Here is a 27886-nt window from a genome sequence, read left to right on the forward strand (position 1 = left end):
TTGATACCCAACTTTGTGCGAAGGTTATGGAAAAGATTGGTGAACTCCGGCACGTCTTGGTCCCTTCCCTGCCGCAGCGTGGTCCACTTTATGTATTCATCCTCATAGCTTCCGACAGGGTAGTACTGCTCCTTGATGGCATCCCGGAACGAATCCCAGGTGGGTGCGGCTGAAAATAGTGAGCCAGTACTTTCATCCTTCTGCTCGCAGTAGGTTTCCCACCAGTCCTTGACGTGGGGGGCTGCTTTGAGAAGAGCAAAAACAATCTTTTCCCGACTCGAAAATTCATGAACAGAAAAATAACCCTCTAGCAGATTTAACCATTTATCTACGGCATCGGCGTCTATCTGACCCTCGAATATGGGGATTTCAAAATTAACTTGTACCTTAAAGGGTGTGGCGTTTCCAGAGGAGCTGCTGGAAGCCGATGCGCCGCTTCTGGGTAGCCGCTGAAGGATCTGCGCAAAGCTGTCCATCATCGCGTTCCGTTGTCGCTCGAGCGCTTCTTCGAGCAAGATTTTGATGGGATCTCCTGCCCCCTCGTCTTTCTTCTCGTCTGCCATGGGAGGCCGTCGGGATTTGCGAGGCTGGTCTTGCAAAGGTTCAACCAGTTCAAGCCCTAACTCCTTATATCCCGACCTTGTTGGGGACATACAAAGAAAAACAGAGAAAAAGCAGACCGCTCTGATACCACTGATCCGGATTTAAACAGGAACGCAACAAATTACAGAGATAACCATATACACAAAGATGCAGCGGAAATAATACTTCATTTCATTAATGGAAAATACTGAAATATGCTTACAAACAGAAATGGAAATAAACTAGCTAGGGCGATGGTAGCTTATCTCTGAGAAGAGATGTGATGGCTACATGCCTCTGAACTGTGTTACAATGAGGCTCGAAGGCCTATTTATTGTTGAGAAACAATGGAAAAACCCTTAACATTCCAAAACCTAACCCTAGGAGATGAAACGCCAAACTGTGGGCCCCGTTTGGGGGTAAGTTGGTACATCAACTTCCCGGGGTCGTAACTTTGGCATATGATCTCCGTTTGACGCGTACAATAGCTCATTAGAAAGATCTATCCGAGCACTATCATTGTTGGAACGGGCAACACCAGTCCATTCCATGGACTCGTGTTGCCCTCGGATTCCCCAAAAAACGTCGTTTAGGGCCTCAAAACGGCTCCGGAAGTTCAGGACCCGAAAAACTGCTAAAAATAGTAAGTTGTGCTACAATTAAGGAAACTGAAAATGCTGAGAAAGACAATGGTGGGGGTCCAGGTGGACTTGGCAGGTGGCCACCAATATCCACCTGGATCAGAAAAAGTATAAAATAATACAAAAGGGATGAATTTTCGGTAATTTTAACAAGTCGAACAAAACAAGCGCTCGATCTTTTTGTGTAATAATCCCTCAGGTCCAAAAAGATTAAAATCTAAAGGAGGGATAGCACTTCTGGTCACTTTAACGAGCTGGAGAGGCCAATGGCTTGGCAATCTTTTCATATTTTACAAGTCAGTTGAAAAGAGCTTAAAGGAGACTCGTTTTGTGAGGAATGAGTGATAGATTCGGGTAGCAGCTGTTTCCAGGTAAGGTTTGGAATTTTCCAATCACGGCAGTGTCACAAGGATGGCTAACAAGATCACTTTTCACAGCTGTTCCCCAAAAGGGGTAAACAATCAAGTGGAGGTGAATGATCGGCCAATATAGAGTGGAGGTGATGATGAGAACACAACCAAGGCTTCAAAGGTTGATGATAATACATTCACGATGGTTATTTACCGGAAATGGTTCATTTTTTAATGAGCTTAAACGCTGGGGGAACATTTGCTCATTGCTTATGGTTATTTTTTAACGAGCTTGAATTCCGCGTTAGAACTACTCGATAATCCAGTCGTATAATAAGGATGTCTCATCTAAGATGCCATTTTTAAGGAGCTTGCACCTTACAAAGCTTTGCTCCGGATCCTTTCTTTATGCAAGTTAGGAAACGACCAATCCTATGAGTTTAAAGGGTTAGAGGACCTATAAATTTAAAAAATAAATGGTCGCTCTTTGCTTGCACACCAAAAGGTTTGCATGCCCCTAGGTATAACAAAAAATTTCCAGGTTACCAAAGACTGTTCTATCTGTACCACAGACAAAACACTTCCTCAGCGATGTCTACCGAAATAGACAAAGGTGAGTGGCGCAGATGCCTCCACTCATATAACTTTGACGAGGGAATCTTATTCCAGCCTAATCCCATTTTCCTAAACGGACGGGTGTGTCAGACTAGTCATATATCCTCCGCGGAAATCTACCCTATACCCAAGGTTTTCCCGCCGAAGCAGACCAGGGTGCATGCCCCCTGGGTTTCAGTCATGACCTCCGAATCACTCGTGTTCATCAGGAGGACGAACTAGGGATTGATGAGACATTCCTTGCGTGAAAAGACCATTCAGGGTTGGTATATGACTATTTTCTATGTGTGAGCCGGGGAATGAAAGCTGGTTTACGAGCTTGACCACTCTTCCTTCATGCGGAAAACACATTACTCTAAAGAGTGAGGAGACAATGGCTCCCATGCAATCAATATAGTCTCGTCCAAGGAGTAGATTATAATCCAGGGGTCCTTGGACTACCATTACGTTCATGTGAACAATTTTCCTTCTCAACGTTATCGGCACATTGGAAGGATCCCTAATGGTCGACTGGTTCTTTTGTCAAAGCTTGTTAGATTTCTCATCTCAGGCAAAAGCGATGGCGAACCAAGTGCTTTACAAGTAGTTGAGGAAAGGATACTCACAGAAGCCCCTTCATATATGATGGTACTGGCCATGACCATTCTATATATTTGAGCAATGATTCGAAATGGTACACTAGTCGGTAAACGAGGTCTACCTAGTAGATTCCAGTCAAAGGAAACAACTAGGTTACTTGGAGGTGGGACCGAATAGACGGCCGGATATGACTCTGACGAACTTCCTTCCCGCGGTAAAGGAATGGGTAGACTGCCCCCATGTTCATCGGAGTCTGTGATTACAAAGAGAATTTGAATGGTGTCGTTCTTGTTTTCTTTGGTGACTGTATCATCTGAAGATTGATCCTCTGAAGGCAAGACCGGGTCAACTGCCGCCTCGACCTTTTGACTTTCATCTGGTGTGGATTCAGATGGTTTATCTTCAATGATAGACGCTTCGGCTGACCACAAGGGCATGCCATTCAGGTTTTCAACTAGTGACGGACTCAGCAAGAGTTTCTTATCTCCAGGAGGAAGCCGTAACGGTGAAACCGGACGGTCGTTCAAAACTCTTTTGGCTTCGTCTAAGAAGGGACAATGGTGGACGGCGTGATCGCCTTCACACAATTTACAAGGAAATTTATATTTTCCTTTTTGTCCAGGGTCTTCACTTTCACTAGTTGACGGTGTACTTCCAACATGATCATCAGAGGTTGATGACACTGGATTGTGCAAACGAGGAGACCAGTCCCTTAAGATCCGATGGATGCAAGGACAATCTCGATGATAGTGGTCTCCTTTGCAAATGACACATGGCGATTTAGGCCTGGATGGTGCAGTGTGTGGATTTTCGCTAGACGATGCCTGGTTGCCCCTTTTCGCCTTTGGCTCCTTATTCTTCTTCTCTTTCTTCTTCTTCTCCTTCTTCTTCTCGGTTACTTGATTCTTGGCTTTACCAACTTCATCAAGCGAAGAGGAAGCAGGAGAGGAAGAATTGGATGAAGTAGAGGGTTGGGGGGTAACTCTGGTATCGTTTAGTTGCTGACTTGATTGTTCAGGAATCATGGTGTTCTGAACGACAGAAGTTGAGAAGAGCCATACGGGCAAGCCGATTGTCAATCCTGGAAGAGACAATGTGGCCATATGGGGTGCACCGACATCTCCCCAAGAGGAGAAGGGACTAGGATTTCCTCCAAGGGGAACTCCTTGGTTGGTGGACTCCATTTTTCTCAACCTAAGAAAAATGTAGGAAAGGTGATGTTTATTCCAATTAAAATAAATTTTATACGCTTTGACACAACTTGTTTTTTTAATTTTTAAGAGTTGAGAAAAAACAAAAGATGACTCTAGTCGCCTTCAATTTTTAATGAGCTTGAAGTGACAAGTGCTCAGATGGGCCTTTTCCATTAAGGAGTCTGAAAAGGAACGAAAGGGACTTCTCTGGAAATCTAGACAGGGATTACCTAACCAATCGCAAAACTGCAGAATACTTTTGACAGTACGGCAGTCAATCTTCCCGAATGCTGTGTTCAGTGCATTGCGATCGATAGGGCGGCAGACACGGCTTCCTATGGATAAAGGATAAAGCCTATTGTGGTCTCCCAAAATATACTCGACGGTACGTGGGAGGACAAGTCCGTACTAGCACTTGTCATCTCAAAGTGGAGGAATCACCTAACCAACAGTGAAAACAACAGTTACCAGGCTTTACGACACCAGAATACATCTCTAGCCTAGACTTCTAGATGTTGTGCGTAAGGTTCCAAAGTGTTTTTAGATTCATTAAATTTATTTTATAGTTGATCTTGCTTAAGAAATTTTCCTTTCAAGTTCACCACGTGATGTAGATGTACAATTCCTAAAATGCAATCTAAGATGATAAACAATCGTTAATCTTCTTTTTACAATGAAAATCCTAGCTACTAAGGAAAGAGAGATGGCATTCTTTCAACAAAGAGCAGAGAGCACAAACTATATGCACTATCCTAAATCAAACCAATCAAACAGTCTAAATGCAAATGCACATGCATGTATTTTTTTTCAGCCTTCTTAATGTCTGAAAGATAAAAAGAAAGCTAAGCACAAATCTGAATTATTTTTCAAAGCGACAATTACTAACAAGCTTCCTTTCAAAACAAAATGAGGACAATGACGACACTTTGTTATTTGGAATTGAAAACTTGCTTTCGACACTTGAAAAACTACTAATTCAAATCAAATACAAGAGTAACAGTGTAATCGACTATCAAGAACAATCAGATTCTCTTCTATGACTGAAAACAACACTTGCGACACTTTCAAATCAAGAAACGACAGTATAATTATGCTACTTCTTTGTAAAGGAGAACTGAAAATGACTCAAAATACATAAAAATTTTTACAGTTATTTGCACAATGGAGGCGGAATAATGGCAAGGAAGGGGGTTTCAATAGACGTGTACTGACTACTGGTAGCAAAACTCCTGAATAGAGCTGAAAAGTATGAACACAGAAGCCAAAATCTAAGAGTAGAAGAGGTCTAATCAGCGCACCTGTAGCACAGGGAAACTGAAATGCAACGCACCTACTACACTCGGGAAGTGTGATGCATTCAGGTTTCAAAGAAGACACCGTGCGATGGACCAGGGATGAGACTTTAGCTGGGTTTTGGGTCACAGTTTGTAGCTCAGTTCAGGGATTTAGGCCGGGCAAGTGGTAATCAGTAAATCAATCATAGGGGTAGATCTTATGAGGTTACTAGAGCCACCACAAGGGCAATTAGAGAGCTTGTAAATCAATCGTTTAATTCATAAACAAAACCCGGAGATAGACTGAAGCAACATTGATCTACTTTGCACTTGCATAGAAAATGCAGTTCGAAGGCTAGCTGGCTTGACTTTAGTCCCCGTCTGTAAGTTTATAAAGTAAACAAATGTATATAAACAAACAATCTATTCGCTCCCCAGTGGAGTCACCATTTTTTTATCGGGAAAACTAGTGTCTATGCAGAGCTGCTAGTCCCAGTAAGGCTGGTAGCTACTTTAGAAACAAACAAACTAAAAACTACTTTTGTTTTCCTTTATGAGAAATAGATAAGAGGGGAATAAGGAGACCAACCTCTGTCTTGCACTTGGTTCCTTACTCGATTCCTCTCCCTTTTGATAGGTCTTCGCCACTTGCTTCCTTGTCTACCCAGCTTCAAAGAGCACTTGTAGAATCAAAGCAACATAACACTATCCAAGAACATAGATCTACTATCATAAACAATATAGGACCAGATATATATTGACCACACAAATGCATATAACATCAATCATACAATAATGTGGAGGAAAACTTGAATAGATTTATTGATAATCAAGAAAGAGCAAAGAGGATTACAAACAATTGTTCTGACCCAACATCATCCTCTCAGCAAGAAAGCCCTTCTTCACCTCATGAAAAGCTTAGATCACCCAACACTATGATATTGCACCAAGAAACCAACAACACTTCCTTACAAGATACAAAATTCCAGCCTCTGGATCTCTGGGATGAGGGATCCATATATAGATGTTTGCAAGGGGGGTGAGTCAGCTTTTGAGATTTGATTAGTGTCCTCTCTCTGATAGTTCTTGATTCCACTTGGAGACTGATGATCTCTTACTCATCCCTGGGCGAATGCAGAGAGGCAAGTGTCACAGGAGAAGTTTCTGGAAGATTCCATGCTCCTCCACCTTGCGGATTGACCCTGCCATTTGTCCACTCTCGCCCATCGCACCCCATAGAAGGGATTTTCAACATGCATCACACCTATTGTGTGTAGGCAGGTGGGATGCAACACACTTTGACCATGGAGCAGGTGAAATGGTCCAGTTTTGACCAGTTCTGAGTAGTTTTTCATGGAGAACTTCTGGGAGATGCTGTAATCAGTTGACCTTGTTCTTTTAGGGGTTGGAACAACACCTTTAGGGACTTAGGAGCCCTTGGTTTATGGACATTTATTATTAGGTTTGTAGTGCCCAAAAATGTATATAAAAGGAAGGGTAGTAGGGGTTTTAGGAAGGGGGGTATGAAGCACCTGGGAGACCTCCAAGTTGCTCAAAACGGGAAAGTTGTTTCTGCCTTTTCGGACCCCCCCCCGGCGTAAATAAACGTCAGAGGAGCTCGAGGGTGTCGAATGTGATCACTCGCCATTGATCCGTGCTGGGTGAATCATGGTTGCTCATTTTTGCACATTTTTTATTACAAATTACAAAATGTCGTATTCGTCAAATAACTTTATTACAACTATATTAATCATGTTTATAAGATGCGATTAATTAATTTTAAACACACTTAATTAACTTTAATTCGGCATTTGGACTTGCAAGTGCATGTTGATTTTTTCTAAGGTTATTCATCATTTTCCTTTTTTTTTTTTTTTAAATACATCTATTTTTATTTTTAAGTGGCATGTAGACTAGCTCACTGATTGGGACTATTTTGATTCTTTTTTATTTCTTTCATTTTTTTCCATTTTTCATTTTTTCACAATATATATTTTTTATTTTTCTATTCCCTTTCTTTTATTTTCTTTTATTCTATTTTTTCTTTTTATTTTCTTTTGGAAATAATTTGTAGAAAGGAAGATTATTTACAATAATAATATACATGAAAATTCACAGATAATCAACTTATGTTCCTATAGTTTATAGGACCCTAACTTTGGCTCCACTGGAGATGGAATGCTCCTTGTGATATGTCAAGAACATTGTACATCAATAGCCTTTATCCATTGGGCATGGAGTCCTTATTCTGTAGATAAACTGATTACCTATTGTTATTCTTAAATAGGGGTAACAAATCATCAGAAGCTCAGGGCCTTCTCTTCGGCCTTCAATTTATGATGTTAGCCACCTTCACTCTAGTAGTAAAATGGTAAAATGATATATACAATGATTCTAAATGAAAACTGATTTAACTTTGAGGAAAGTAGTATTTGATAAGTTTTCCATTGACAGGTCCACCAGGCAATGCCTCTTTAGTCAAGTCCTTTAATAAAAATGCATTATTTCCTCGGAAGGCTCCAACTTTTTAGGGTCCCTTCCACAGATGATCAAATTTCCCATGTTTTCCTTTGTCCTCATTCCTTTAATCCCATTTCAATACTAGATCCTCTAGTTGGAAATCATCTGCCTTAGTCTTTCTACCATGGATTTTTTAAATCTTATCCTGAATGATTTGAGTTTTATTGAAGACTTCCTCCCTGGATTGTTGCAACTATATGGATTGATTAATTCTTGTATGTAAATCATTCGTTTCTACTTGAGATTCTTGTAACAATTTTAACACAAGAACTGCCGAAGAAGTAGGAAAAACAACATCAATCCATATACTATTTGGAATGGAGACATCCCAATAGAATTTTTGGTGCTAATTCGGTTAGCCCACAGGGTATTTATCAACTTTTTATGCTAGGATTTTTCACTATAAGAAAAAAGGTCACTGGTGAGGGTCATGCTTGTGATGGACCTTTAAGGTCTATCACCAATGTCACATATGGTGACAATCTTTAAAAAAACAATGTTGTAAGTGTATATAGTGATGGTCCTTGTCTGTTTGTCACAAAAGGCATTTTCAATGACAATTTTGGTGAGGGTCATTAAAGGCCTGTCACTAATTCTCTCTTTGGTGACACTTTTGGTGAGGTTCGTTAAAGGCCCATCACTAATTCTCTCTTTGGTGAGACTTCAAGTGACAATCTTTTATTGACCGCCACTAATGATATTTTTGGTTACTTTTGGTGACAGTCAAAAAATGTTCGTCATCATTGATCATTCCAATGATTTTTTGATGACGCTTCATGCTTGTGACGGACCTATAAGGTCCGTCACCAATGTCGCATATGGTGACGGTCTTTAAAAAATCATTGTTGTAAGTATATATAGTGATGGTCCTTTAAGGTTTGTCACCAAAGACATTTTCAATGAGACTTTTGGTGCGGGTCGTTAAAGGCCCGTCACTAATTCTCTCTTTGGTGACACTTTTGGTGAGGTTCATTAAAGGCCCATCACTAATTCTCTCTTTTGTGACACTTCTAGTGATGATATTTTATTGACCCTCACCAATTCTCTTTTTGGTTACTTTTGGTGACGGTAAAAAAATGTTCGTCATCATTGATCATTCCAATGAGTTTTTGATGACGCTATGTACCTGTCACTATGTTTTTTGTCAAAATATAATGATTTAAGACCATTGTTGTGGAGTATTTTTCATTATGTGTCCAAGGTCATAGTGGTTATAATAGTCAGTCAATTTGTTAAGAAGTAATTAGTGTGTATCATTTCCCTCAAGTCATAAGAATATAGTTTTCCTATGAGTCAAGACATGATTCATCTCTATTATGTTTATTATCAAGAAAATTTCCTTTAAATAAAGTTTCACTAGTGTGTATAGGAACTATATTATTTAATACATAATCAAGCTCTGTCAATTCTATCAATGAGAGAGACCTAGCACTCCTCAACACTCATGGCACACCTTAACATGCTTTGGAACAGTACACTAACATTCCTTGGCACCTCGCATGTCTTGGAACATCTTTGAACCTATAACATCTTGCAATGAGTAGGAATCCCAAGCACATGTTGGCATGCCCTAGCATAGCATAGAACTCCCCTATCATGTGTTGGCATGCCCTATAGTCCCTCGCATTCCTTGGAACACCTTGGCATAATATTGCATTGAAAAACATTAGCACTTGGCACACATTGGCACTTGGAATGTATTGGAACATATTATTAGTGTGCCTAGCATGCCCCTTTTGAGAAAGATAAAGTCCAGACTTATTAACCCTCTTATGTGTTCATTTCCTTGCATTTTAGCCGTGTTATTCCTTTTTCTGCCTTGAAACTCCTTGATGCATATTGGCATACTTTGGCACCCTACACATCCTATCATGTCTTAGCACCTGGCATGCCTCAGCACTATTTGGCACATGTTAGCACACCCCAGAACTACCTAGCACACTCTAGCACTTCTTGACATTCCCTAGTATTCCTTGGAATGCCTTACCCGTGCTTAGCATACCTTGTCACTCCACCATTGGCATGACAGCTAGCACTCATTAATACTCCCCGACACACCCTCATAATCATTCACTTCCATGAATTTTTACCTAGTGCTCCCTTGTGTTTTCCTAGTACTCCCTAACACTCCTCATCACGCATTGGCACTCTCTAGCACACCTTAGCACTCTTTGATATGCTCTGCCACTTCATAGCATGCATCACACTTCCTAACGTATATTGGCACTTGGCAAGTCTTATAAGCATGTTTGGCATGCGTTGAGATGACTTGGTATGCTTTGGCATGGTTTAATATTAAATTTATTTGAGATCAATTATTGGAAACTAGATGAGAAGAAACAGAGGAAGATTTGGCACTTAGAATGCATTGACACTTGGCACTTGGCACCTATTGGCACCTAGTGTTGGTGTGTCTAGCATGACCCTCATGGAGGAGTTAAATTGATGACTTATTAACCCTATTATGTGCTAATTTCCTTGTAGTTTAACTTGTTCCTCCCTTCTGTTTCCTTGACAGTCCCTGGAATGCATTGTCACACCCTTGTACATCTTGGCATGCCTTAGCACTTGGCACATCTTAGCTTGTTTGACATGCCTTTTTCACCTAAGAATTACTTGTAACTCATCTTAGGGTACTCATGTAAAATCTCAACTCATCCCACTTAACAAGTTACCAAGGCAAGGCTCATCACATCCAACTGTGGTCTAAAACAATTAAGAAACACAATTTACATCTTGGCATGCCATAGCATCTGGCATGTCTTAGAATGCCTTGGAACTATGTGCCATGCGTTAACATCCCCTACATTCCTTGGCATGCTTTGACACTCCCTAGCACACCGTGGCACTTCCTGACATGCCTTGGTAGTTTAGCATACCTTAGCATTACCTAGCATATAACCTTGTCACTCCCTCCTCAACACACGTAGAACTCATTGAAACTCCCTCTCACACACTATTATTCATTCATTTCCATGCATTTTGACCTAGTGCTTCCTTATGTTGTCCTGAAACCCCCTAACACTCCCTAGCTCACCCTAGAAACTGACACATCTTGGCCTATCGCCCTAACACTCTAGCATTCCTTGGCACTACATAGTATACCTTGTCACTCTCTTCTTAGCACACCTAGAGATTGCTGACACTCTTGGTCACAAACTCTTATTCATTCATTTCCATGCATTTTTACCTAGTTCTCCCTTGTGTTTCCTTATCACTCCTTGACTCATTTTGTTACACCCTAGCACCTATAACATCTTGGCATGTCGCCCTGGCCTCTAGCATGCTTGAACACTTCCTAGCATGCCTTGTCACTTTGTCCTTAGCACACCTGGAACTCACTGAAACTTCTAATCACAAACTCTTATTTATTCATTTCCATTCATTTTTACATAGTGCTCCCTTGTGTTTCCCTGGCACTCCCAGCTAACACTTCCTTGCACGCGTTGGCACATCTTGGCCGCATGTCACCCTAGAACTCTAGCATTCCTTAGCATTGCCAAGCATGCCTTGTAATTACTCCTTAACACACTTGGAACTCACTAACACTCGATGCCACACACTCTTATTCCTTCATTTCCATGCATTATGACCTAGTGCTCCCTTGTGTTTCCATAGAACTCCCTAACACTCCTTAGCACGTTGGCACACCATGGTACTTGTCACATCTTAGTAGGATTTCCTAGCACTCTATCGTCTATTGGCACTGCTTATCATACGCTGTCACTCCCTCCTTAGCACACCTATAACTTGTTAACACTCCCTATAACACACACACATTCATTCATTTTCATGTAATTGAAATGAGTCCTCCCTTGTGTTTCCTTGGCAATCCCTAGCATGTGTTGGCACCACATCCAAGAACCTAACACACCTTGGCATGCCTTAGCACTTGGTATGTACTCACATGCCTAACATTCTTTGGAACTTTCTAACATGTGTTAGCACTTCCTCAAATTCCCTACACACCTTGGAAGTCCCTAGTTTTCATGCCCTCATAGACAACCTTACTTTTTTTGTGACTTGGGAACCCAACCATGTCATTGAAAAAATAGTGTTGTGCCTAGACCAAAGTCTCCCTTTGTCTAAAACTGCTTTTTCCATCCTCTTATCAAAATCATAAGCTTTCCTCCTACAAGTCCTAATATGAAATTCTCCTAACACACTTCATCCATGGGACACCTAGAATTCACTGGCATTCCCTAGCATAATATCTTATTCATTCATTTCCATGCACTTTGACCTAGTTCTCCCTTGTGATTCCCTAACACTCCCAAACACTTCTCGACATGCATTGACACTATCTGGCATATGTCAGCATGCATTTTCATTCCTTACCAAGCCATGGCACTCCTTAATTATCATGCCCTCAGAACTACCCTTATTTCCTTTTAGACTTAGGAACCCAACCAAGTCCTACCTCGACTACAACAACTTTACCAAGTTACATTTACTACAACTAGACTATGCCTTGTTCCCATAATGGCCTATAACTCATATTAGTCTTCTCATGTCCAATCTTAAATTATTCCACTTAACAAGTTACCAAGTCAAGGCTCACATCCAACCATGCCCATAAAACAACTAAGCAACATAGTTTACATATTCACATGCCATAACATCTGGCACGTATAACAATCCATTGGAACTACATGGCACACATTATCATCCCCTGCATTCCTTGGCATGATTTGTCACTCCCTAATAGACCCTACCATTCCCTAACATGCCCTGACACTCTAGCATGCCTTGGCACTTCCTAGCATATAACCTTGTCACTGCCTGCTTAACACAATTGGAACCTACTGACACTCCCTATCACACACTCTTATCCATTCATTTCCATGCATTTTGAACTAGTTCTCCCTTGTGTTCTCGTGGCACTCCCTAAAACACATTGTCACACCCTAGGACTTGGCACATCTTGACATGTTGCCCTGGCACTCTAGCATTCCTTGGAACTACCTATTATACCTTGTCACTCCCTCCTTATCACACCTAGAATTCACTAACAATCCCTGTCACGCATTCTTATTCATTCATTTACATGCATTTGAAACTATTGCTCCCTCATTTTTCCCTGACACTCCATAACTCTCCCTGGAATGCATTGTCACACCTTATCACCCAACACATATTGGCATGTTTCCCTAGCCTCTAGAATGCCTTAGCACTGCCTAGCATACCTTGTCAAACCCCTCCTTAGCACACCTTGAAATCAATGACACTTCCTGTCACAAACTCTTAATCGTTCATTTGCATGCATTATTTTCACCTAGTGTTCCCTTGTGTTTCCCTAACAGTCCCTAACACTTCCTAGCACTATTTGGCACACCTTGGAACCTAGCACATATTGGCTGCATGTCACTCTGGCATGCTAGAATGATTTAGCGTTGCTTAGCATACCACGTCACTCCCCTCTTATCACACCTGGAACTCATTGACACTCCCTGTCACACACTCTCATTCATTCATTTCCATGCATTTTGACCTAGTGATCCCTTTTGCTTCCCTAGAACTCGCTAACACTCAGCACACATTGGCACACCTAACTGTAATGAGTTTGACTAATAGTCAATCCAAAAACCCTTCTAGAGTCTAGATAGTTACTTATTATTCACTAAGATATTAGGGTTAAGTTTATTGTAGAGTGTTCAGTGTAAAAATATTACTAGGTGGTTTTATCGCATTAGTTGGAAGGTGGCTAAGCCACAAGCATGATGGTAAGGTTATTGAATCTTGGACTATAAAAATAACCAACAAATATATGACTATAAGATCTTTGGGAAATTGTAGTTCTCTAAAGAGATTCATGGTAGTGATTTTCCCATTGCACTAGACCCGAGAACTCGATTGTTAATTAGATGCAGAGAAGTGGTAGTTTGATGTAGTAAATGTCAAATGTATAGTTCAACAACATGATGGAGGCTTACCTCTGACATCATAATTTAGTTTGTTATCTTCATGGTGCAAACCCCATGATGTCCAAGTGTGACACCCTCCTTGCAACAACACCCTTCGAGTAGTTACCCAATGACTTCCTTGCCTTTGATTTCCCTCTCCTCATCTTGTTCACTCTCAGTTCCTTATCCCTTACTCTCCTCTCAATGTGCTCTTTTTCTTCCTATTCTCCTTATCCCAATTTCTCTTCTCTTTCTAATTCTCACTCCGTCCTTCTGGTTAGTTAAGGCTTGGCTAACTGTATTTTTCCATTTCCTACCATTTTGCCTCCCATTTTCTCCCCATCTGTCATTTGCCCTCTTCCTACGTCTGTTCTAGAATCGACAAGGTGTGAGGGAGGAGAAAAATCCATTCATGTGTGCTAATAGGTTTCAAAATATCTCCCCACCCTCATTGACTACATCAAGGCCTATAAATATTATGCCTGTGAGTGTCTGTGAGTCTCTTCTTAGGTCTTGGGTCGAATTATTTTTTCTCTTTCAACTATATGAGTCGAGCTATATGCTCTTTAACCCTCCATTTATAGAGTTCCTTATACTTGTATCATGCCCCTAGTATAAATACATATGTATAGGTTATTATGGTATATGTTGAACTTTGGTTATTATGCTCACCTTGAAGTCATTGAGGTTCCATCTAACTCCCCCTAGTTAATACAAGGTTCATTGAGTTAGAAAAATGTGCCATCAATAATTATAAGTGGTTACCTTAAGGAAGGACCATTGGTTGAAGCCTCATAAATGGATATTGGGTCAATGGTTAGGGTTTTGATTCAGTTATACACTATTCACTATTATATTTGTGGTCATAGAGTAATTATGATCTTCCCCATGTACATAAGGATAACTGAGAAGTGTTTCCCATAATCATTCAAGTGGAACATCAACATGCACATCAGGGTAACCACAAAATATTTATCATATTTATACAATGCAAGGTGATAGGAAAATATTTACAATATATACTTGAATGTACTAATATTAGGACCATTAACATCATATCTACATACTTACCACAAGACGAGGGTCATTACAACCCCTTAAAAGTAGCCATAAGGCCTTCCTCTTTTGCATCTCCTTGACCACAAGGGTTTAATTGAAAAACACATAGTTCCTTTAAAGATTTTAAGGTTGAAGCAACCACTTCAAGCCCTTGAACTTAAAAAAATAAAATATTTGCAATTTGTTATAATAATAAGTCCATTATGCACACACCTCATATTAGAGTTTGGTAGAGAGGGAGAATACTTGATTGGTGCCAACCTTGTAAATGAACAACTTTGCCTACTCATTGGTTGGACTCTCCACCTCTAGTTGACACCACTAACACAACAAAAAGTCCAAGATACCCATAATATGTGCCCTGCACCCAAGGGCTTAAACTACACCTCCATAAAATGTACCTTCAACTTTAGATGTCCCAAAATAGTAATATCCTAACCCAATATAGCCTATTTGTTAGATTTTTGTAACTTTCTCCTTAACTAACACTTTTTTTTTAACTATTTAATCCACTTACCATATACTCTCTCTTGTTTGCACCCACCTAGTATACAAGAACACTTATGTTTTTAATACAACCAAGTTAAGAGGGCATGTTTCTTTCTTACACTTAAATGTTTTCAACACAACCAAGTTAAGAGAACATGTTTCCTTTTCAAATTCCAAAACTATAACATGTCTATCTCTATAAACTAACTAACCCGGATCTATCAAGCGCTGAGAAGGATCCAATCTCTCGATGTCAAAACCTATTTTTTGGTGCTTGATATATCCAGGTTAAGATGGATCTAGGATGGTTATATAATACTATATAATATCTATATTTGTATCTATGTGTCTCTTTATTATTCCCTCTCTCTATCTCACCCCCAAAACATACACTCTCTCTCCATATCTATCTCTCTCTCCCTCCCTCTTCCTCTCTGCCTCTCTCTCTTCCCTCTATCTCTCCTCTCTCCATTACTCCCTTGTCACTCCCCCTCTCTCTCTCTCTACCTTTCTCCCTCTATGTCTTTCTTCTTCCTTCCCTCTGTCTCCCCCTCCAACTTCATCTCTCTCTCCTCTCTCTTAGTCCTCTCTCTCCCTTTCTCTCTCACCTCCCTTTGTCCCCCCCATCACTCTCTCTCTCTCCCCCCTCCATCTATATGCCTCCCTCTCTCTCTCTTTCCCTTCTCTCCCTATCTTTATCCCCACCTATTCTCTCTCTTCCATCCTCTCTTCTCTCCCTCTCTCTCTATCCATCTATCCCTTGTCACTCCCTCTCTATCTCCACCTCTATCTCCCTATGCTTTAGTTCTTTTCTCCCTCTCTCTCCCCCTCCGACTCCATATCTCTCTCTCCCTCCCTCTCTTCTTCTCTCTCTCCCCCTCCAACTCCATATCTCTCTCCCCCCCTCTCTTCTTCTCTCTCTTCCTACCTCCTTCTCTCCGTCTCCCCCCATCACTCTCTCTCTCTCTCTCTCTCTCTCTCTCTCTCTCTCTCTCTCTCACCCTCCATCTTTGTCACAATCTCCCTCCCCTTCTCTTCCCTTCACTTCGCTTTCTATCATCACTTGGATCCTTAGTTAAGATAGATCTATATTGGTTCTTACTAATATTTGTATTAGATAAATTTCACATCTTTAAATATAAAAGTATTCTCATTTTTATTTTTATTAAAACCTTAATTTAATTTATATGCGAATAATTTTAGTAGTCGTGAAGATAGAGGGTTTATATATATCTCAAAACTAATTACAACCCTTTTCCTAATAGCTTCAAATAAAAAATGTTATAACATTAAATTAAATTAATATATTTTTATTGTGAAAAAAGTTATGGTTTTTGGGCATGTGGTATTGATAAGCCATGGTATTGGCTCATGGTATTGTAACAAATCCTATCTACAAGTTAATAATATCCATGGTAAAGTGGGGGTGAATATTGATGGTTAAGAATCTTTTTATATTGTTATAAAATATTTAGATTGTGAAATAAGATATGATTTTTTTGGCATGTGGTATTGATAAGCCATGGTATTAGCCCATGCTATTTTAACAAAGCCTATTCACAAGTTCATAATATCAATGAAAAGTGGGAGTGAATATCCATGATTAAGAATCCTGTCATATTCTTATAAAATATTTGATTTTTAAATAAGTTATGTTTTTTTGGGCATGTGGTATTGATAAGCCATGGTACTGGCCCATGATATTGTAACAAAGTCTATTTACAAGTCAATAATATCCATGGTAAAGTGAGAATGAATATCCATGGTTAAGAATATTTTCATATTTTTATAAAATATTTTGATTGTGAAATAAGTTATGTTCTTAGAGCATGTGGTATTGATAACCCATAGTATTGGCCCATATTATAACAAAGCCAAATTTTTACAAGGTAATAATATCCTCTGTAAAGTGGGGGGTGAATATCCATGCTTAAGAATCTTGTCATATTGTTATAAAATATTTTGGTCATGAAATAAGTTATGGTTTTTGGGCTTCAGGTATTGATAAACCATGGTATTGGCTCATGGTATTGTAACAAAACCTATTCACAAGTTAATAACAAAATCAAAATATAACAAATTGAATTTTATTATTTTTATTATTAATTGAGCCAACTTTTAGACTTTTGCACTCATCCCCATACTTTTGACTTTTACTATTATTATTTAACTAAGCCCACATTTAGAATTGTTTACATACTTACATTACAACTACGCATCTACTCTATAATCTATAAATATTGTATTTATTGTTTTTTAGGGAGGAAAATTTTAACATTTTTGAAAAACTTCAGCCTTAATTTTACTGTAACAAAGCCCTCCCAAATCCAATCTTCATTTACGTTCTAAAATAAGTAGTATATTTTCACTTTTCATAGGGCGGAGGGAAAATGAGTAGCACATTTTCACTTTTCACGGGGCCGGAGGAAATTGAGATCAAAAGAAGTAATATATTTTCACTTTTCATAGGGGGAAAATGAGTAGCACATTTTCACTTTTCATAGGGCAGGAGGGAAAATGAGATTGAGGAGAGTTGTGAATCGAGATTGAAGAGAGTTGTAAATTAAGGTTTTATTTTTACTAGTAGCAGACTGATATATAACCCCACCATTGGATCTTCAGTCTATTAATGGTGCCTAGGTATGTTTCATTTCTAACCTCGTTGCATTTCCAACCCACTTTTAGTCTTCTTCCACACAGGGAGGAGTACACACACCTTAGATCCATGGTTCAATTTCACTATTTTTTTCATCCTTGCATTTAAGTTTATGCTTTAATCTCTGTGTCACACTTTTTTACTACTTGTAGGGATGGCATTTGCATTTGATGAATTTGAGAGGCGATTTATCATAATAAAGAAGCAGAGGCAGAAGACCCAAATGAGAGGATTAGATGTTCAAAATGTCTAACATTGTGGTCACCAGGGCTGTTATGAGAATACAGCACACCTCATTGGACTCCAATGGAATAAAAATGATGCTCTAGAATCCCTGTGGTGATCTTATCATCAGTAAGCTCCTATTCCTTTTATTCATTCTCTATTTATGGATCAGTGAAATCACCTTTAAATTATGAAAATTAGTAGAATTTAATTTAAAACTTGTATGATTCTAAACTAAAAATTACTAAATTTTTTCTAAAGACTGAAATAAGTCAATACTCTGTGATCTACTCACTCTTTCTCACAAACCCCGATGCCCATTGATCCAAGTCCAGGTGTGAAGAAGGACTCTTCCAAGACCTTTTACTTTTGTGATGTGTTAAATTGAATTTTAAAAGAACATTAATGAATACATCTACAAGTTGTAAAGAAGAGGAACATAACAATCATTAACACATGAAAACATAAGCATTGATAACAAAGTTTGTCCAGGAGAGACTACGTCTCCCGGCCCCAGTGTCAAGATGGTGTAGGCCGCTGCATTAAGTGTTGTCAATAAAGATGATGTACAAAAGAGATGATGTCTCGATCATACAAGGAAAATTTCCCTCACGCAGGAGTGGCTCTAAGAGATATTCCACAACCGGAATTCTCAATCAAAACTCATATCAGTATGACACAAAAGCATGCATGATGAACATCACGCCAACATGGCACGAAAGAGATTTAAAAACAACACATGCATGACAACAAAAAGAGTATCCCAACAACATACAACAAGGGATCTCAAAGCATAACATGAAGAGTTATGACAGTGAGTGCATCATATAGAAGTTTCCGCACCAAATCAAGTAAGGAATCATGACAACATGGAATAAACAAGATCCTGCCTTAATATTAATCAAGGATCCATGCAGAACCATATATAAAGAAGAAGTATATAAACACATCATATACCTCACACCATGGGCCATCTAAAGAAATGGATGAAGAAGTGGATAATACAATCCACGGTGAACAACTGTTCACATTGTCAATGCGTAGGCATAACCCGATATCGATCTGGACTTTAGATCCCCATGCATCGATAGCTTTCTGGCCTATTGCAATCTCAGCATCTAAAATAGATGTTGTCAAAGCGCTGCAACTTTCTTGGCCATCAATCTCACAACATCGATTTGAAGAGGGAGACTGTTTTGGACTCCTCGGGCTCTATAGCTCTCTGGCTATCTGGCTTCACAGCGTTCTGGCTATGTCACTGCAGTTCTGCGGCTCTTCCTGACCAATATGGTTCGTTGGCTACCTTCTCGCGCTGCCTCGATCACGCTCTGTGGATCTCCATCGGGTGTAACCTCGGCATTGGGATGATTTTGGCACTCAGGCTCTCATGCAAACTCTGGCATAGGCTCTCTGCACCTTCTCTTCCTATGGCATGCAGCCTCCTGGGCACTCTGCCTCCATCGTGTTTTATAACACGTTTGGGACAAGGCTACATACAAATCAGAGGTCTGCTGTTTAGGAATGGAAAGTTCGGCCGGTGTAACAAAACCACATAAATGCCTTTTTTCTATTAAAATAGACAAATACATTGAAAAACTGAAAAATCCGACCAAAACATAAAAGATCGAATCTCAAATTTTATTAAATCGGGATTATAATTCCCATCGGGTCGATGCCTAATCGTTTATCACTATCGCTTTTGGAAATAGCCTTGCATATCGGGGGATCGTTGTTCATTGATCGCCGAACGCTGATATGTCGATCATCGATATGCCAATTATTCCGATCAGCGATCGCCGATATCGGAAATCGCTAAAGCCTGGGGTCTTGGTCCTAGGCCTTTCGCCGACCCTATCCACCAATCCGACACTCCATTGCTGATTCGCAAGCACCGATATCACCAATCACTACCTGAATAGTGTTGATATCAGCCATCACTTGCCTCCGATTGTGATTTTCCTTTTAAAGGCTTAAAACCCATTTTTAAAGGAAAATGCCTCATTTTCCTAAGGAACAAAGCAACCTTCTTTTCGCAATAACTTCATCATCCGGACTCAGATTGAGGTGCCATTTGCACCTTTGAAATCAGGACGATGAGATCTATACTTTGGTCCTAGGTCGACATCATTCTAAGAACTTTTATTTTCAAGTGTTCATAACCCTCTTTGCCCTATGTGTCTTTTTGGAGCCACCTAGATCAATCCTCCCCACTGAGGAGCTTTTGGTCCTCAAAAAGCATGAAAAATAATCTACAATTCTCTCTGTACCCTGTCTACATCACAAGAATCCTGAAAAGGTCTTACTTCCATCTCCTTCACCTTTGTTCTTCGGAGCCTTAAGCAACGAGCCGACACCTGCTACTTCTGCAACCTGTAGTACATTATTTTGCAAATCACATGATTTGAATGACATGACCAACTAATGAACCAATGTCACACACTTGCCACGAGTTTATAACACGTACTCGATGGTCAAGTTTACAACAAGATGGAAATAATATCCTAGCTATGACAACAAGGCCAACCTATCATGGTTGCTTCAAAAAGTGATGGAAAACACATCATCACTGCAACACATGATTTACACACATAAGGCCAAACACTATCATTTTGACAAGTGATTGAAAACATGACATCACTTTCAAAGTGTAAAATATGACTCAAAACATGACTAGATATCATTGTTGCTAACTACGTGATGGAAACACATCATCACTTTTACACTTTAAAATGCAACAAATGATTTACAAAAGAATGACCATGAAATGACAACAAGTCAAAAAAACTATTTTTCACTTATCAATGTGAATGGGTCACCTCCTTGAGGTGGTTTTGCTTGTCAAACAACTTCTCTTCTTGGTTCACGCACCGACGCTTTGCCTTTAAGGTGCTACTCTGGATGGAGCTTCTAGCAAGTGGCTCTTTGATGGCCATTTCTATCACAATGACTGCAACATGCTTTCTTCCTCCATATCTGCTTAACTTGTTTCTTTTCATGTTTTTGAGAGGGTTTTTCACGCCTCATGAGTGTTGCCATTCTTTTCCAACACTTGGAAAATGTATGGTTAGGTAAACCACAAAAGTACATGTTTTTCGATGCCTTGATCTTCGTTCATTATTTAGTAAGATGATCATAATCAAAGTGAACATTCGAAGATAGAAAATGGTTATACCTTCCTTTGCTGTTTCTAATGTCAGTATGGTGATGAGAGCTTGCCTCAGCTCTCTTCATACAACGGAAACTGCCATGGCATGATGGGGATGTTTTCCCATCATTCTCTTTCCTCGATGATGTCTCGGACGAATCTAACAACTTTGAGCACTCTCCTTTAGTGTATCTTGAGCCTGCAAATGGATGTTCATGCACAACCTCCAAAGGTGGAGTTATGCCTTGGTTATTAACACCAAGTCCTTCTTCATCCTTGTGCCTCATCCTTGTAAGGAGACTCATGTTTGTCCCTGTAATTGGGTTCTCCAAATCTCCAATAGACATCATACTATGAGAAGATGAAACCAAAAGGAAATCAACCTCTTTTACCTTCTCTTTCGATTTGGAAAGAACTGATGAGGGTTTCTCATCATCCATTGTTGGTGGTTCGCTTGCACCGTCTCAGCACATTCCCCAACTTCTTTCCTGACATACCCAAGTCCTGCTTGACAGGGTAATTCCTCTACTTTGATGGGGTTGACAATGCCTTGGCCATTATGGCCCAAGCCTTTCCTTTCATATCCCATTCTCTTCAATAATTTGGAGCCAATTCCTATGGTGCGATTTTCAAACATAGCGAAATCATCATCAGGAAATATACATCAAGATGGAGAACTACATTTTACCTCATATGGGTTACGCTACAGCTTTTCCAAGGCCTCGTTCTTTGCTTGCAGCTGTCGTAGCAATTTTTTTTTCCTCTTTCTCTTCATGTAAGCACATCTTCAATTCATCATTCTCTGTTTGAAGATTATGTTTATTTTTCGTCAGTTCTTCCATGGCCTCTTCTATGGCTTGAAATTGAAGCTGCAATCGCTCCTTTTCCTTTGTTTCTTTCTGTAGAGTTTCATACATAATTTCCACTCTCTTGGAAATGTTAAGCATGGTCTCGTACATTGCTCTTTCATCCTCTATCATTGTACACACTGCAATTCACATCAACACAAAGACCGCTCTAATACCACTTGATCCAAGTCCGAGTGTGAAGAAGGACCCTTCCAAGAACTTTTACTTTCGTGATGTGTTAAATTGAATTTTAAAAGAACATTAATGAATACATCTGCAAGCTGTAAAGAAGAGGAACATAACAATCATCAACACATGAAAACATAAGCGTTGATAACGGAGTTCATCTAAGAGGGACTACGTCTCCAGGCCTCGGTGTCAAGATGGTGTAGGCCGCTGCATTAAGTGTTGTCAATAAAGATGATGTACACAAGAGATGGTGTCTCCATCATACAAGGAAAATTGCCCTCACACAGGAGTGGCTCTAGGAGATATTCCACAACCAGAATTCTCAATCAAAACTCCTATCAGTATGACACAAAAGCATGCATGATGAACATCCTGCCAACATGGCACAAAAGGGATTTCAAAACAACACATGCATGACGACAACAAGAGTATCCCAGCAACATACAACAAGGGATCTCAAAGCATAACATGAAGAGTTATGACAACAAGTACATCATATAGAAGAGTTGGCATCAAATCAAGCAAGGAATCATGACAACATGGAATAAACAAGATCCTGCCTTAATATCAATCAAGGATTCGTGCAACACCATATATAAAGAAGAAGTATATAAACACATCATATACCTCACACCACAGGCCATCTAAAGAAGTGGATGAATAAGTGGATAAAACAATCCATGGTGAACAGTTGTTCACATTGTCGATGCGCAGGCACAGCCCAAAACCGATCTGGACTTCGGCTCCCCATGCATCGATAGCTTTCTGGCCTATTGCAATCTGGGCATCTGAAACAGCTATTGTCAAAGTGCTGTAGCTTGCTCAGCCATCGATCTCACAACATCAATTTGAAGAGGGAGACTGTTTTGGACTCCTCAGGTTCCGTAGATCTATGGCTATCTGGCTTCACAACATTCTGGATACGTCGTTGCAGTTCTGCGGCTCTGCCTGACAAATTTGGTTCATTGGATACCTTCTCGGATTTCCTCGATCACGCTCTATGGTTCTCCATCGGGCGCAACCTCCTCATTGTGATGATTTTGGCACTCAGGGTCTCGTGCACACTCTGGCATAGGCTCCTAGCCTCTTGGGCACTCTCTAGCACAGGCTCTCTACCCCTTCTCTTCATCTGGCACGCAGCCTCTCGGGAACTTTGCCTCCATCGTGTTTTATAACACGTTTGGGACAAGGTGTTATAGACATTTTTGTGCCTTACAGCTATAAGCATGAAATGTCCATAATCCAAGGGATCCAAAGTCCCTAAACATGTTGTTCCTACCCCTAGAGGAACAAGGCTAACAAACCACAGCAATTCACAGAAGTTCTCCACCAGAAACTGCTCAAAAACAAGTCAATTCAGGATCAATTCAGAGACTCCACTAGCTGTCTACGCTGAAATGCAGAGTTTACACTGGCTAGGTGCACTGCAACACATGTAGAAGCACTACCTTGGTGCGCTGAGTGGGAAATGACAAATGGCAAGTTCATTCAATGAGGTGGAAAGGCCCTGGAAGCTTCCAGAATCTTCTCCAATGACACTTGCCTCAATGAATTCGACTAGTGATGAGTAAGAGGCTCTTAGTCTCCAAGTGGAAGCAAGAACTGACAGAGGGAGAGGACACTAGTCAGATCTCAAGCTGACTCATCCTCTCTCCAAACATCTATATATGGATCTCTCCTCCATGAGATCCAGGAGGCTAGAATTTTGTTATTGCAAAGAATTGTTGTTGGTTTGAGATTGGAATCATTGGGTGCTTAATGCTTTGAAGGGAGGTGAAGATAGGAATTTCATTTGCTGGGAAGGAGATGTTGGATTGGAACTCTTTTGGTTGTATCTCCTCCTGAACCTTGTTATTCATCAATAAAGCTATCTTGGTTTCTCCTATATGCTGATGTGTCTTTGATGTATGATTGCATTAGTGTATTTGGTTTATTTCTAATCCTGAACTAGTTGAATATGAATCTATGTCTTTGTGTAGTGTTCCCTTCTTGTGATCTTGCAGGAACCTGTTGAAGCTGGGCGAGCGAGAAGGCAAGTAGCTGGGAACTCTCAAAGAGAAGAGAAACTGGATCGAGGGACAAACGGAAGACACCGGTTAGTCCATCTGTCTCTCTTCATTCTCAATTCATAAAGGAAGAATACTAGAATAGCTGTTTCTGTTTGTTGCTAAGGCACTGTCACACCTTAGGTGGATAGGATCGTCCTGCATAGGCATTTTTCCCCACAACAAATTGGCGACTCCGCTGGGGAAATCTGTTTAGTCATTTTATTTGTGTCTCTATCATTGTTTGTTTCATAGACTCAAGAGTAATAATCGAACTGCATCTGCTATTTTCAGATGCAAAGTAGACAGCTGCTGCTTTGATCCAATCACTGGATTTGTCTATGATCTGAACAATGGGCTCACAAATGATTTGATGATCCTTTGTGATAGATCTTAGTCCTCCTTCAAATCATCCCTTTGATTGTACCTTGCTTGTTGCTTTGATTTGGCCTGAAACTGTAGATTAAATAGCAAACCGTGACCCAGAACCCAGTGAGGAACTCTCGTTTCTCCTTCAGCGCAGACTCTGTGAAGAGGTTATGCATTTCAACGCAAGTCCCGTGAAGGCTACCTGCGCTGAATGTCAAAACCTCTGTGTTAGGAGTGCGCTGATCCAGTTTAGGCCTTGTGCAGCTCGGGTTCTCTCCTCTGTTTTGCCTTGCTTTGATCTCTGATTTCTACAGCCTGTAACCAGCATAGGTACCTGTCTGATAACTCCTTTTCTCTGCTTAAATTCCGCCTCCTTTTGTACAAAAATACTGTGAGTGTTTTTATGTGTTTGTGGCGTCATTTACAGTTTTCCTTTGCAAGAGTGAAATAGTCATCCTGTAGCCCTTGATTCAGATCTGTTGATTGTGATCTTAGGAGAGAGTTCATTGGTTGTTTACAGTTGATTATACATTTACTTTTGCTTTTGGTTTGAGTTTGTCTCTTTTAAGTGTCGAAACAAGTGTTCATTTCGAAAGTCGTAAAGTGTTGTATTCTCTTCTACCCTTTCTGATTTCGAAAAAGTAAACTTGTTTGTATTTGTCATTTAAAAGCAAATTCAAAGTTGTACAAAAAGCTTTCTTTTTAGGCATCAATATTAAGAGAGCAGAAAACAAACACCTGCATTGTGCATTTGCATCTTGATAGTTTGCATGCTTGATTTAGGAAAAGTGCATTTAGAGTGTGCTGAGTGCTCTTTGAGAAAAGATGGTGTCTTTTTTTTCCCTTTGTAGCTAGGATTTTCATTGTTGAAAAGATATAAAAGCTTGCTTATCATCTTTAGACTGCATTTAGGAGTTGTATCTACATCTCGTGGTGAACCTCAAAAGGAAAACTTCTAAGAAAGATCAACCTAAAATAAATTGAATGAACTTAACAACGCTTTGTAACTTAACGCACAACATAGAGGTCTAGGCTAGAGACGTGTTCCGGCGTCGTAAAGCCTGGTGACTGTCGATCTCGCTGATGGTGGGTGATTCCTCCTGAGGGACGATAGCGCCAGTACGGATTGTACTCCCATGTACCGTCAAGTATATATTGGGAGACCCATATAGGCATAAAACCTTTATCCTTAGGAAGCCGTGTCGGCCGCCCTACTGATCGCAATGCACTGAACACAGCATTCAGGAAGATTGACCGCCCGTACCTTAAAAAGTATTCTGCGGTTTTGCGAAAAGTTTGGCACACCCTCTACCTAGAACTCTAGAGCAGTTCCTTTTGGACTTTTTCAGACTCTATAAGGGAAAAAGTCCATCCGAGCATTTGTCACTTCGGGCTCGTTAAAACATCGAAGGAGACTAGAGTCATCTTTCGCTTTTTCTCGACTCTTTAAAATTGAAAAAGCAAGTTGTGTCTAAGCGTCGTTAAAATTTATTTTAAACGGAATAATCATCACCATTCCCTCGTTGGTCTTCGAAGTTAGTCTCTTTTCATCGCAAGTTCTTGTAGAATCACTAGAAAATCTTTTGGATAGACTAAATATGTCTGAACAACCGTCGACATCCAGGACTGTGTCATCCGATGCAGCAGCGGCAGAGCCTCCTACTGCTACTCCAACGATGTTCGCTGGTATACCATCTGTCCCGGCAAATTGTCAACAACAAGCTGGAGTCCAATCAGAGACTGTTTCGACGACATGGTTAGTTCCTATTTCTTCATCCGGATTATCATTTGGTATTTCTTATGTTGAAACTCAACAAATTGATCCAATGTGTCTTCAAAGGCCAATCTACCATTTAAGTACTGGATTGCCACCATATGGAGGGCAGCATGCCTTTTCATTGTTCCCTCCCGGAGAACAACCATATGGGAGTTTACAACAAAGTTCAGGTCAAACTGGAATTACATCCAGCGGTTGGGTACCAATACTGCCTCAGCAACCAAGGGTTGTATATTCAATGCAACCAGTCCACCCTGTGTCGAATATTCCCACTATACCTGCTATGGTGACTGCATCGCAAGTACAAGCGCTACCTGTTGTATGTCAACCCCAACAGCCTCAGGTTGCAATACGATAGCCTCTTGTCTCAACGACTCAATCACAACCTCAGGTTAGTGCCTCCTTATCTGGAGCGACTCAGGATCAAACAAGTACTGTGACTCCTCATCTTGGTCAATCATCCAGTATTGGTCAACAACAAATGGTTCAACAACCAGAGCTGGTTCAAACTCAACAACCCCCATTCCAGCAATCATATCAAGGACCTGAGCAACAAGTCTTTGTAAGTAATGGGCAATCACATTTCCAAAGTGGTTATCAACAACCATATTATAATGGTTATGCCCATCAACCTTGTCAAAGTTGCCAGCATCAAATACATTATGCTGGTATGCAAAGACCCACTGCTCAGGCGATTCCATCTTATCCTGGGTATGCTTCGCCTAACCTGAATCAACAGTTGCCCTTTGTAGCAACTCTAGAATTACCAGATCTAAACCGGCTGACGAATGATCCAATTGCTTATGCCCCTTGGTGGCCAGCGATTCCGCATAAACTTCCGTCAGATATTCCTAAATTTAATGGAAATCCGAGTGAAGATCCGTCGAATCATGTGATGACATTTCATCTGTGGTGTTCATCAAACACCCTAAACGATGATTCGATTAGGCTTCGCCTTTTTCAGAGGACATTAACTGGTCCAGCGGCAAAATGGTATATTGAATTGCCTATAGCTTCGTTCAACAACTTCAATACCTTAGCCATGACTTTCTTAACCCATTTTCAATTACCGATAAGGTATGAAACGGGAACGGAACTCCTAACCAACTTCAAACAGACAACGGCCACTCACATATCTGATCATATACATGAGTGGCGACGTCGTCGTAGGATGGTAAAAAAGTACGTTCCCGATCAGCTATTAGCTGAATGGTTTATCAAATCCTTACTTCCTACAATCACGGAAGATGTGGAAAAGGGGGGAGTCGTAACGGAAGAGCAAGTCATCGCTCGTGCGCAATATCTGGACTTGGTCTATACTCAGTCTAGCACGCTCTACGACAAAATACCTGACGCCCCTAGACCAGAATTCTCAATTCCTCCTCCTCCTAAATCAAACAATGACTCTCATGCCATCGATGGCATGA

This window comes from Pinus tabuliformis, chromosome 6 (assembly GCF_031772625.1).
Source record: "Pinus tabuliformis cultivar Carrire ecotype Pingquan chromosome 6, CPIR1, whole genome shotgun sequence".
Lineage (NCBI taxonomy): Eukaryota > Viridiplantae > Streptophyta > Pinopsida > Pinales > Pinaceae > Pinus > Pinus tabuliformis.